Source organism: Colius striatus, chromosome 9, assembly GCF_028858725.1.
Source record: "Colius striatus isolate bColStr4 chromosome 9, bColStr4.1.hap1, whole genome shotgun sequence".
Taxonomy (NCBI): domain Eukaryota; kingdom Metazoa; phylum Chordata; class Aves; order Coliiformes; family Coliidae; genus Colius; species Colius striatus.
This window is the reverse complement of record NC_084767.1, coordinates 18609880-18622281: the sequence shown is the minus strand read 5'-3', so window position 1 is coordinate 18622281 and position 12402 is coordinate 18609880.

Genomic DNA, 12402 nt, shown 5'->3' with positions numbered 1-12402 from the left:
CTGTTTGCTCCAACACTTCTGGTATACTTGCTTGTCCATGTGCTTGGATCCCCTTGGCAGTCATGGGGCCCTCCATCCCCAGGCAAAGGGGAAATTACATGATTGCACGGAAAATACCAATAATGTTGTTGAGTTTTGTTGCCGTGGGAACAGGAGCTCAAACCAGAAAAGCAGCCCATCAGATGGCGGAAGGCTGCCTGTTGTGGAGAATGCCTAGAGTTCTGTCTTTAAACAATGACATAGCAAAAGAATGAGACACGAAAGGCCAAGTGCTGCTCTGTAGATTAGTCTTCCATTTCTTTTGACCTTTAACTATAAATCGTCTCTCTTAGGACTGTTTCATAACATAATCTTATATTGTACGTGATTTTGTCATGCACTTACTTTAATAAATGGGTCTATGTATTCCCCCCTCTCTCTCTTTGTGCAACTTTCTGTGAGTAAAATACTTCATGAAGAAATGAAAGACTCTATTCACCTCCAGCCCTCATAAATATCTGATGTTAACATACAAATGCATGAGACCTCCTGCAGTCTATAAGCAGATGCTGGGTGTAGCGGCTTTTCATCTTTCAGTCTTGTCACTAGGTTGCTTTTATTTAGGAATGATTAGGATTCAAAGAGGAGCTGAATACTTCTGTGCTTAGTGAGCACATCTGCAGCTATAAAAATGCCAGGCCACAGAGGAGCAGGAAATTCAAACTGCCCTGCACGTGTCCTGCAGACAGTAGGACTCTGCCAAGCTCCCCAGTGCTGAGGAAGATCCTATAGACAGCTAGGGCTGGTTCCCACCCATGCTGGCAGAACAGAGCTCATTATCACACCCAGCTCTAGCACCAACTTCCTCTGTCCCCAAAGTCCTTTTCTAGTAGCAGTTACTGCCATCCAGTGTTAATATATTGCTGGTCTGGTGTGATCAGAACAGAACCATGGACTTCTGCAGCTTTGCAGCGAGGCCATGGTGAGGAGACAGCTCCCATTATTTCTTGACTGTGGCATTTCCACAGGCACAAATGAAAGGTGGGTGAGTGCAAAGAAATGATGCTTCAGTTCAGCTGCCACTCCAGCCACCTCAAGACACAGAAAACCTGGCGAGGAGTGAGCTCCTAATAAGCCCCACGTTGAACATTCAAAAACTGTTGTTTCTTCCAAGCTGGTGGGAATTTATTCGGTCTTCTGCTGGCTTACGACATCCACATCTGTGAGGCATCACCAAAATGCACAGCCAAACATCATATAGATAGAGGAGGAGAAATGACGAGCTTGAGCTAGCGCAGAGAAGCGATTTTCCCAAGGCAGGGTGGGGCCATCACACCACAACTCCCTCGGCTTTGAGCTGGAGGCCCATGACGACGGCACTGAGCTGAGCAAGAGCTCAGCTGGCTGAGTCAGCCTTAAAGGCCGGGGCTGGGCAGGAGAGAGCAGGGTTATGAATGGGCTGTCAGGCCCTCCTGGCGAGGCCTGCCTTTATTAGGTAGCATCACAGCTGCTGGCCACTTTCCATGGGAGTTTTAAAAATGCTTTAAAAAAAATCTTCCAGAGCGGGTGCAGATCCAGTTGACAGGAGTGTCTGCCCCCGGAATGGCTAAATTCCTGGTGTATTTTTAACATCTTCATTGCCCTTTGCACTCTCAGCCTTTGAAGCTTTCAGAACTCGTGTCAAATTTCTTTTTTTACTTTTTTTCTCCCTTTTTCGACGAGGGGAGGGAGAGTCTGAACCAGGGCAGAAGGCGGTGGGTTCCTCCTGGCCCAGTCGTGCCCTGGGATGCACTTCTCCTCTCTGCTTCCTTTGTACCCTCCTCCTGCAGCCATCTCAAAAGCAGAAGGGCACACAGTGCTGCCGCAGAGTCTCCGAGCCCTCCATGAGTGACGGCTCCATCGGGCCTGGGTGTACATAGGCCGTGCTGCACAGCTGTGCGACCAGCGGTGCCAGGCCGCAGGGAGAGGAACTAGTGCTCATCTCAAAGTCAAAAGAGAGGCAGGAATTCAGGGTAAAGTCCAGGCAATCACAGGATGAACTTTGTTGTCAATTCACTTCGCCTTCCTTGAGAAAGTGTCTCTAAGACCATGCAGAGAAATAGTCCTGCTGTATGTCAACTGTTTTTTCAGCCAGCAGTCTGTGATGCAACTCCTGGCTGGCCAGCGTGAGGCCAGATGCAGAGCAGTTAGTGTTGGCTTCCTGCTCACCTGGTGTCCCACCCAGAAAGGCATTGCGCCAGTTTACATAAATTAATTTAGAAACAGTCTCTTTTGGGCCACACATTTTCCATAGGTCCCTGGGGGGGAAGTGTCAAAGGGGGGCTGATTCTTTCCTGCTCATTTGTTTCCTGACCACCCCAATGAAGTGGTGACAAAGGCTGCATTTAGCAGGAGCCATGGCAATGGCTGATGCCATTCGAACACTGTTCTGCTTGTGCCAGTGATTCACAGAGGCCCTCACAAACCCTCTTCCCTTCATAGCCAGCTTGGGCTCTTGCACTGACAGCCCAGCAGGAGCAGATTTCCCCTTCAGCTCAATCAGATTAATCCAAAAATTGTTCTGTCAGGATCAGGAGATCAGCAACATTATCATCAATCCCAGGGTGACTGAAAGCCTGTCGATCCTACTAATTCTGTGTTTCATCATCAAGCTGCTGAGTCCCTCACCACTCTGTATTTGGATATACTTAATGGTTTTAGTATAAGCTCAGGATCCTCAGGTTTTGCAGAGCACATTTCCATTCTTTTACTTTAAAAGCAACATGGCACACATCCTAAATACAGAAATACCCATTGTTTTCCAGTTGGGTTGTAACAGCACCATTGGAACTATTAAATTCACTGCCTGGATTTTTTTGCCAGTTACTTTGTTAGTACACAAAATATGTATCGTAGAAGTTGGTATCATGTTAAAAATTGTGTGCTGCATAGTGAAACGTGTGGCTTACACGTGTAGCCACAATACATTGGCAAAATGTGAATTTATATTGAAGTTTGATGTGAGGTAACAAGTACTTCTATATTCCACAGTTCTGCTTCCTCGGCTAGCAGAGACTCTTCCCTTTGGGGATAGTAACTGTTCTACCAGGGCTACGGAGAGCTGGGTGCAGATGGATTTGCTCTGAGCATCTACAGACAGAAAAATGTTCAATATTTCAGTGTTCAATATTTCAGCTGTGGAAGTTTTTAGGCTGGATGCACAGGAATGCAGAGCCCTTCACCCTGCTCCAGATCTGTTTGATGAAGGATCTGTTTGATCCTGCTCTCCCCTGAAGATGCGAGCCCAAAACTCCTCCAAAAGCCACCTGGTAGATCATTCTGCCTGTAAAGCTGCTTGCACCAGTTGAATACATCCTCCCCCCTCGCCGGAGATTCCTCCCGCGCCGCCCCCCCCCATCAGCTTTGTGGGAGCCCTTCAGCCCAAGCCTTTGTTCTCCGAAGCCCAGCCGGGTCGCTACGGGCAGCCGAGCCCCCCAGCCCCGCGACCGTGCCCCGCCAGGGCTGGAGGGACGTGGCCGGGGCTGGAGGGCCGTGGCCAGAGCCGCAATCGGGTCCCAAGCTCGGCGTGCTCCCTTCCGGCCGCGCCGGGAAGCGCAGCCCGGCGGCCGCCCCTCAGCGCGCCGGCCCTGGCGCAGCGGGGAGGCAACGGCCCGGCAGATGTGGACAGCAAACTAAACATGAGCCAGCAGTGTGCCCTCGTGGCCAAGATCATCAATGGTATCCTGGGGGGCTTTAATAAGAATGTGCCCAGCAGGTTGAGGGAAGTTCTCTTTGCTCTCTGCTCTGCCTTGGTGAGGCCTCATCTGGAGTCCTGTGTCCAGTGCTGGGCACCCCAGCTCAAGAGGGATAGGGAACTGCTGTAGAGTGTCCAGCACAGGGCCACCAAGATGATCAGAGGACTGGGGCATCTTACTCATGAGGAAAGGCTGTGAGACCTGGGACTGTTTAGCCTGGGGAAGATAAGACTGAGAGGGTACCTTATAGATGCTTATAATAGAGTACCTAAAGGAAGGGTGTTGAGAGGGTGAGTCCAGTCTTTTTCTGTGGTGACCAGTGACAGGACGAGGGGTAATGGGCACAAGCTGGAACATGAGGAGAAACTTCTTTCCTGTGAGCACGAGGGAGCCCAGGCACAAGCTGGTCAGAGAGGTTGTGGAACCTCCTTCTCTGGGGATTTCCAATCACACCTGGACATGTTCCTGTGCCCTCTGATGGAGGTCAACCTGCTTTAGCAGGGCGTTGGACTGGATGATCTCTGGAGGTCCCTTCCAACCCCAAACATTCAGTGATTCTGAGGATGAAAGCATCCTCTTGCCCTGCTCAGGGCATGGCATGCCTGGGCATCACAGCTCTCTGGAGCAGCTGCCCAGTCTGAGGGTGAAGACAGATCTTGTTTGAAATTGTAGGGAATGAGTTAAAAGATGTTACCTGCCAGAGAGGAAAGAGAGGGCAAGTGGGAGCAGCAGGAGGTAGAATGGCTCTGGAGGTAGGTCCTGGAGCAGCATGGCTATGGGTTTTTGTAATCCTGGCTACAATGAGAGCTAAGAGGTCCCCAGCAGAATGAAGCTGAGCTGTTTGTGGTCCCAGGGGTGAAGATCAGTGCCAACTTTCACCAAGATACAGCTCAGAGAGGCACAGCTAATGAGGAGCTAATAAAGTATTAGGAACCTCATCTAATTCTGCACCATAAAAAAAGAGGAGCTTTGCCATGATGGGAGAGGGTCAGTAGGCTGTCTTGGCCAGAAACCCAGGCTTGGGTGAGAGCAGCTATAACACCTTCCCCTATGGGAGGAAATGTGTCTGGAGCTCTTGGCAAGCAGTGACGTTTTCAGGACATTTCCCAGGGGTGCTGTTGAGACTTGGGTGGCAACATAGGGCCAACGCTATGCTGAGCTCCTGTTAGAAACTCCAGTGTTGCCTTGAGATGGCTCCTCTGCAATAAACAGATCATACTGCAACAGAGAGGCACAAAGAACTGCTTTCCCCAGCCAAATGGCTCTAAGGGAACTTTCCAATAGTCCAAGAGTGTCCTTTAATTTCCTGCAGCAAAATGATCCCTAAAAGGGATGTGGAGAAGGCAGATGCTGGCATCCAAGGCCTTGCCATGAGCTGCGCAGTTGTGACCGTGTTCCCCAGGCTGCCCATCCAGCAGCACAGGCACTGGAGTGTAAAACCACAGTCGCAACATTGTGCCATGAGATGCATCCTTAAATAAAACCTAAGACAAATGCTAGTTTTGCCTGAAATGATTCATTTAATTTTTGACTTCTCCAAATCATTACAGGGGCAGCATGTTAAGCTACAACACCAGGGGCTGATCTACAGTCAATTAGAAACAGCTTCATTTCTTGCAGCTTGAGACTTTGCTAATTAAAAAGTAGGCATTCTACTGAGATTATTAGGGTCTTAAAATCTGTACTAGCTGAAGATTTGTCTGTAGGGCCAAAACTGTTTTCCCTGGGACGTTTCCTCTGTCACGCCCATACGTGCAACATAAGCCACATTCAGCAGACTGGAAAAGTGAATGAAGTTTTTATTCTAAAGTATTTTTATGTGTTTCTTGTGTTGGAAATGTGAAAATAGAATTTCATTTTCTTTTGAAATTCCAACCGGCTGTAGAGAAAATGCAAAAGCCAAGGGACATTTTTCATGTTTACAGCAGATACTGTTACTTAGCGACTTGGTTATATTAATGCATGTTTTCCAAACATACTATTTTTCTGCATTAATCATGGAGCTTTAAATCTTCATTAACTACAAGACCTCAGCTCAGTAACTGCTAAACAGAGCTGAAGTAAAGACATATGTAACAAAGAGCAGGCTAGGAAATAAAAACATAGTTATATCATTCCAATTATATCAGGAGTTATGAATTTGCCTGTAAAGAACCCTTGAACCTGCTCAAATGGCAGGAGTTGTTAAATGTATACATTCTTTACAGACATGGAATTACATTTCTTGCAGTCGAAGTTTATATCCCTTGCCTGTCTACTTTCTCTTTTTGTTGATGATTCTATAATGTAAGAGAAGAACACAACTCATCTTGGTTGAACCTCTTTGCTTTATTTGAACGTGTTTAGAAAGCGAGGAGCTGAAAGACCACGCTCTGCACTGTAGAACTAGTTGTTTGGAGAAGCCTCTGACTCCTGCCCTTCCCTTGGATCATGCTAGAAACCAACAGTCTTATGTATCCTGTCACAGGCAGAGCAAAGGAAAGTATTTCATCTGAAATAACCTAAGCAAGTTCACGGTGTGGATTTATATATGGAATTGGAGCATGGGTATCTGTAGAAGATATGCTTTCCCCTTCCAGCAGCTGAAGTGAAAGGAATCTACTGCCTTATTTAACACCTCTTTGTAAATGTGCATGCTCAGGCATTCACTGTTTGCTTACTCTGAGCATACAGTGCATACACTGTACTACTTCTTCTACCTGTGAAGGAATAAAGATCTACTGTTCAAGTCAGCCAAATATTTTTGAAATTGAGTGATGTGCCAGAAAGGATTTCTGGAACTCCAGAAGTTAACAATCCCACTGCTGCATTTTGCTGTGCAGATGTTGCTGCCTAGGATAAGCATCAGGACTCCTGCTGCCAGGGCTCTCCTTCAACACTGAAATGGGAATTGAGAAAAGATCCTGTGCAGGAGCAAGTCATGATCACAGAATCATAGAATCGTTTCAGCTGGAAGAGACCTTTAAGATCATCAAGTCCAGCCTTTGTCCCAGCCCTATCAACCACTAGACCATTTTCCTAAGTGCAACATCCAACCATCTCTTAAACACTTCCAGGGATGGTGACTCCACAACTCCCTGAGCAGCTCATTCCAATGCCTGACAACCCTTTCAGTAAAGAAATTCCTCCTAACATCCATCTTGAATCTCCCCTGGTGCAAATTGAGGCAGTTTCCTCTTGTTCTATTGTTTGTCACTAAGGAGAATAGACCAATCCCCACCTTGTTACAACTTCCTTTCAGGTAGTTGTAGAGAGCAATAAGATCTCCCCTGAGCCTTCCTTTCTCAAGGCTAAACAGCCCCAGATCCCTCAGCCATTCTTCATATGAAACGTGCTCCAAATCCTTTACTGGCTTGGTAGCCCACCCCTGTATCCTCTCCAGCACCTCAATGTCCTTCTTGTAGAGAGTGGCCCAAAACTAGACACAGTATTCAAGGTGAGGCCTCACCAAAGCCAAGTACAGCGCAATGATCACCTCCCCACTCCTGCTGACAACACTGTTCCTGATACAGGCCAGGATGCCATTGGCCGCCTTGGCCACCTGGGCACACTGCTGGCTCATGTTCAGCTGCTGTCAACCTACACTCCCAGGTCCCTCTCTGCCTGGCAGCTTTCCAGCCACTCCTCCCCAAGCCTGTAGCACTGTTGGGGGTTGTTGTGGCCCAAGTGCAGGACCTGGCACTTGGCCTTATTCAAACTCATGGAACTGACCTTGGCCCATCCATCCAGCCTATCTAGATCTCTCTGTAAAGCTTCCCTACTCTCAAGCAGATCAACACTTCCACCCAGCTTGGTGTCATCTGCACACTTACTAAGGGTGCACTATATCCCCTCATCCAGACCATTAATAAAGATGTTAAACAGGAGTGGCCCCAGCACTGAGCCCTGGGGAACACCACTCGTGACTGGCCACCAACTGGATTTAACTCCATTGACCACAACTTGTTGGACCCAGTCATCTAACCAGTTTCTCACACAATGATGGGACAGAAGAGGAGAGACCTCTGGGAAGGAGACTGATCCTAGCACCTTCTGGCCCAGGAGGCTGTGCCTGAACCACGAATGGTACAAAACACAAATTACAGGATGCCGTGTGTGAGGATGATAAGGTCAAGGACTGAGTGCTCTGCAGATGGCGGAAAGATATGTTCCCTTTGCTTGCTCATGGTTGCAGACCTGGAGGTTGAGGATAAACATTGCTCTGTCGAGAGTAGAATTTGCACTCATGATCAATCAAATTTAGGAAGGATGCTGTCATGTTCCCAAGGATTTTAATTCTGAGATTTCAGAATCTCAGCACAAAGCTCACAGATCCTCTCATGGGCATTTTTCATCAGCCAGGTTTCCCTTCGAAGGTGTCTGTAAAATAAGTTATGTGTGAAGAAGGGATGTGACAAGCTAGCACAGGCTGATGCACAGAGTAAGGATACAAAGCTGACAGCAATTTCTGGATAAATATATCTCATTTCCATGTGGAAAACCCACACACATAGAAGGAGTTATGCCCGGAAGGTGATAGCCACCTAAAGCATAGCAATTACAAATTATCCTCTCTCTGGAGAGAAAGATTTCATATTGAGCTGACTTCAGCCTGGTTCAGTGTATGCTTTTTTAAGGTCTGGCTTTTCATCCACTAATTAGGAGTCTAAATAAAATATAAGTTGAGATTCTGGGTTTTTTTTTCTTGGTTTTGTAATGTCTTTTACCCACATTTCTTAACTATGTCTTTCCCTAAACCTAAAAGGAATAGTGTGACTGGCTGGCCTTTCCATTTCTGGATTTGATTTATGCTGGAGTCTGCGAAAGAATGACTCATAGAGCCTGCTTTACATTGGCCACTCCATCTTGTACAAAATCTGTGCTAAAATCCAAAGCATGCAGGGAACAAGGTCTGCACAGCACAGCACAGCACAGCACGCAGTTACCCGAGTCCTCATCCACCCTCCCTCTTAGACATATTCTGCTGTAAAATGAGGTTCTCCTCCACAAACCTCTATGTTAAACGTGTCACAAGGCTAAATCCCTTGCAGGTTGCCTTCTGAGCTTCAGCTGGGGTGGTCTAGCTGCCTTCAAAGCTTTTGTTTCTTTCTGTTAACAGTTAAAATTGCTGCTATGCAGCAGAGGTCAGACAGACAGACAGATTTCTATGTTCTGCAGCTGTGCCCTTGCCAGCACCCAAGTGCATTCCACATCACTCACACCCTGGGTGCGGTGACACCAGGAGATGGGAATGTGTCTGCCCTGCTGCAGCTATCAGCATCTTCCTCTGTGCTCCGACGTCTTGCAGTATTTTCCCCTTAGTTCAGACAGGGAATGCAAGGTGAATCATGGCTCCTGCTAGCCAAGTTTACAGAAGAGTGTGCTCATTTGCTGAGGAGGGGGGCAAACTTTGATTAAAAAACATAAAATGTGGATATTATTTTTAAAATGTTTCAGCCTGGACAGTGCCTCCTATGCATGTAAATGACCAGGGCTGCAATTGCTCAGTGCTTTGGCAGAGCTGCCCGTCTGAAGTGCCTGCAAACAGGTTTCAGAGCAGAATGGGAGAATAGCTGCCTCCCTCCCTGCAAGCCCCTCCGATGCTTAGCAGGGGCTACAGTTTGCATTTGTACATCCTCTGGTTCTTTTAGGCATCCCTGGACAATTTGTAAAAGCTTATTAAAATATGGTCAGTATAATCTTAAATAAGAAGAGGAGAATATGTGTCTCTTTCCCTCTCCCTGGTCAGACACTTCTGGTTCCCAGAGAGTTTTAAGCAAGCTAGTCAGGCCATTACTGGTGATTTCTATGTTTGCAGAAGTTGAAATGACCTTGTGAACGTGCAGCTGGGCACGGCTCAGCGCCTGCCAGACCAGCCTCAACTGTACCATAATTACATTAAATAGAAACACGAGCCGTTAGATTCCTCCCTGGGCCCGTCTTCCCGATGCTCCCAGCAAATCCAACTTTGCTTTCCCAAACATGGCACAGAGACAGCTGGAGCTACTGCTCTGTATGACAGACCTTTTCCATCTGCATGCCGTGTGTTTATCTCACGTTAACTCTCATCTAGCTTATCTGCAGCAGAATTCAACACATAAATCCCATCCTTTCATTTCTCTTGGTTGCACTTTGGTGTCATCAAGGGGTGCAGCTTTGAATAACACTGGCTGCTGCTCACAGCTGCCCCAGCCTGCTCAGCCAGGCTGCACACCAGCGCTGGGGTGGCTCAGTGACTCCCAAGACTGACCTCCCAAAGCAGTAAGTGCAAAGGGACTTTTGCCCATTCCAAGAGGACCCTGGAATGAGTCTGACTGCTGGGGAGTGTTCAGAGCAGGAGTTTGTTTGCAGTCAAGGTCTCTGAGTTGAATCAGAGGACAAAACTGGATACAGTTGACACTTCAGTGTTTGACACACTGTGGGTTTGCTTAGCCTGAGCTGGGCAGTCTTGCACAGGGACACCTGAACTTGGCCCACACTGGCTGATGGACAAATTTACTTGCAATCCAGAGGGAAGATGCTGAGTGAAGAAGCAGCGGGCTGTGTGGGCTGCGTGAGCTGTGGTGCTGCCCAATGGATGTGCAATATCCTGGTGTAGCTCTCTGTGGCTGCTGTGCACATTATATCATTTGAAGAGGAAATTGTCCCCGGGTCTTTTCATAGTGAGGTGTGTACGTCTGGCTGTGTAGCCTTTTCCCCACTTTTTTGCATCTTACTCACACCTTTTCCTGGACACGGACCATGTTTCAATAGTGCTCAGGGGTTCTGATTTAGGATGGCTTCCTGACAAATGCTCAGGAATTTTGCTACCAGCAAATGCCCTGTGACTTTGCTATCAGCTGGGTACCATACACCAGTGCTGAGCCCACAGCTGCAGCCAGTGCAGGAGATGCATCTGAGCTGTGTGCCTACCCGCTCCCTTACTTCAGAAGCTTCCCATCATTGACAATGAAGCTTGTTGTGCCAAATCCTCACCTTGTAAAATTCATCTGCACACACACTAAAGGAAGACTAATAATTAGATGATACTTCAGCAGACACCACTTCCGTAGCGTAGCATAGTGTTTTAACTATGGTGGATGTAAAGACATTGGTCAGACTTCTGGCTGAATCTTTGAACAGCACAGATTGGATGTTGGCATGGTTTGGGTTTTAGCTTCCATTCTGTCTCTTCTAGGATCCAATGTGCTAACTTTTTCATTCATCAAAAATAAAGGAAAAGCAACAGACACACAGTTAGATCTAGATATTATTAATATACAAAGTCATTTTACATATATACTTTTTAAGTACACATTCAGGGAAGAACCTGAGCTACACTGAGGTCAGGAAAAGTTCTGTTATCCAGACATATCTCTGCCTCCTCCATGCTGACTCAATGCGTGGTTTTATGGGAAATGATACACTGCAATATGTAAGTACTCTTAGTTTTACTACTTTCTCTGCTAAGGTCTCAGACAAAAGCCTTGTAATATAAGAGACAAGGGGAAATCCAAAAATACTTATGTGTGCATTTGGCAGCCAAACTCTCTGCAAAGGGATTTTCACCCCACTTTTAAGGAAGATAAGGGCTTAAAACACTAATGGTATTTAATTGATTCATCTAGTGTTGAACCAGATGTCTATGTCATAGCTTTTCAGTGCCAACTGGGGTTGGGCTGAAGGAACATCAACCTGGGCTGGTAGAGTCAAAAGACCATCTCCAACCATTGCTCCCTCCTCTCCCTGGACCACTGCGGTGCTTCTTATCAGGGCGAGGCCTTCCCACACTTCCCACTACTACACTGTGGGGTCCCTCCCACGGGAGACAATCCCTCACAAACTTCTCCAGTGTGGGTCCTTCCCATGGGCTGCAGCTCCTCACAAACTGCTCCAGCATGGGGCCTGCCACAGCGGCAGCTCCTCACACCCTGCCCCAGAGTAGGTCATCCACCACGAGAATAGTCCTTCAGGGAAAGATCTCTCCAGCCTGAGTCCCTCACAGGATCACAAGTCCTGACAGCAAACCTGCTCTGGTGTGGGCTTCTCTCTCCCCATGGGCTCCCAGGTCCTGCCTGGAACTTGCTCCAACACGGGCTTCCCACGGAGTCACAGCCTCCTTCAGGCATACACCTGCTCCAGTGTGGGGTCCTCCACAGGCTGTGACTGGGTCTCTGCTCTCCAGTGGCCTCCATGGACTGCAGGAGAACAACCCGCTTCACCATGGTCCTCACCACAGGTCACAGGGGAGTCTTTCTTCCAGGGCTTAACACCTCCTCCCCCTCCTTCACCACTGACTTTGGTATCTGCAGAGATGTTTTCACATTCTCACTCCCTGTTACTGCTGCAGTTTAGCAACTGTGCAACAACTTCTTCCCCTTCTCATATACGTTATTCACAGAGGCATTACCTCCATCACTAATTGGCCAGGCCTGGGTCAGCTGTGGCTCCATCTTAGAATTGACTGGCATTGGCCCTGTCAGCTACAGGGGAAGCTTCTGGCAGATCTTTGTTTAAAGAAGCCACTCCTGTAGCGACCCCTTGCTACCAAAAAAACCTGGCCCAGGCAAAACCGCTACAACCATAGCTCAGTGAGCAGTGTCTCCATATTCCACTAGAAATCTCTCACCCTCGTTCCAGAGTGAAAGCAAAGCCGCTGTTTTTAACCTGGGACGTGCTCCTGCTGCCAGCCAGGGCCACTCTGTAAACCCAGCAGCTTCATGTAAAAGAA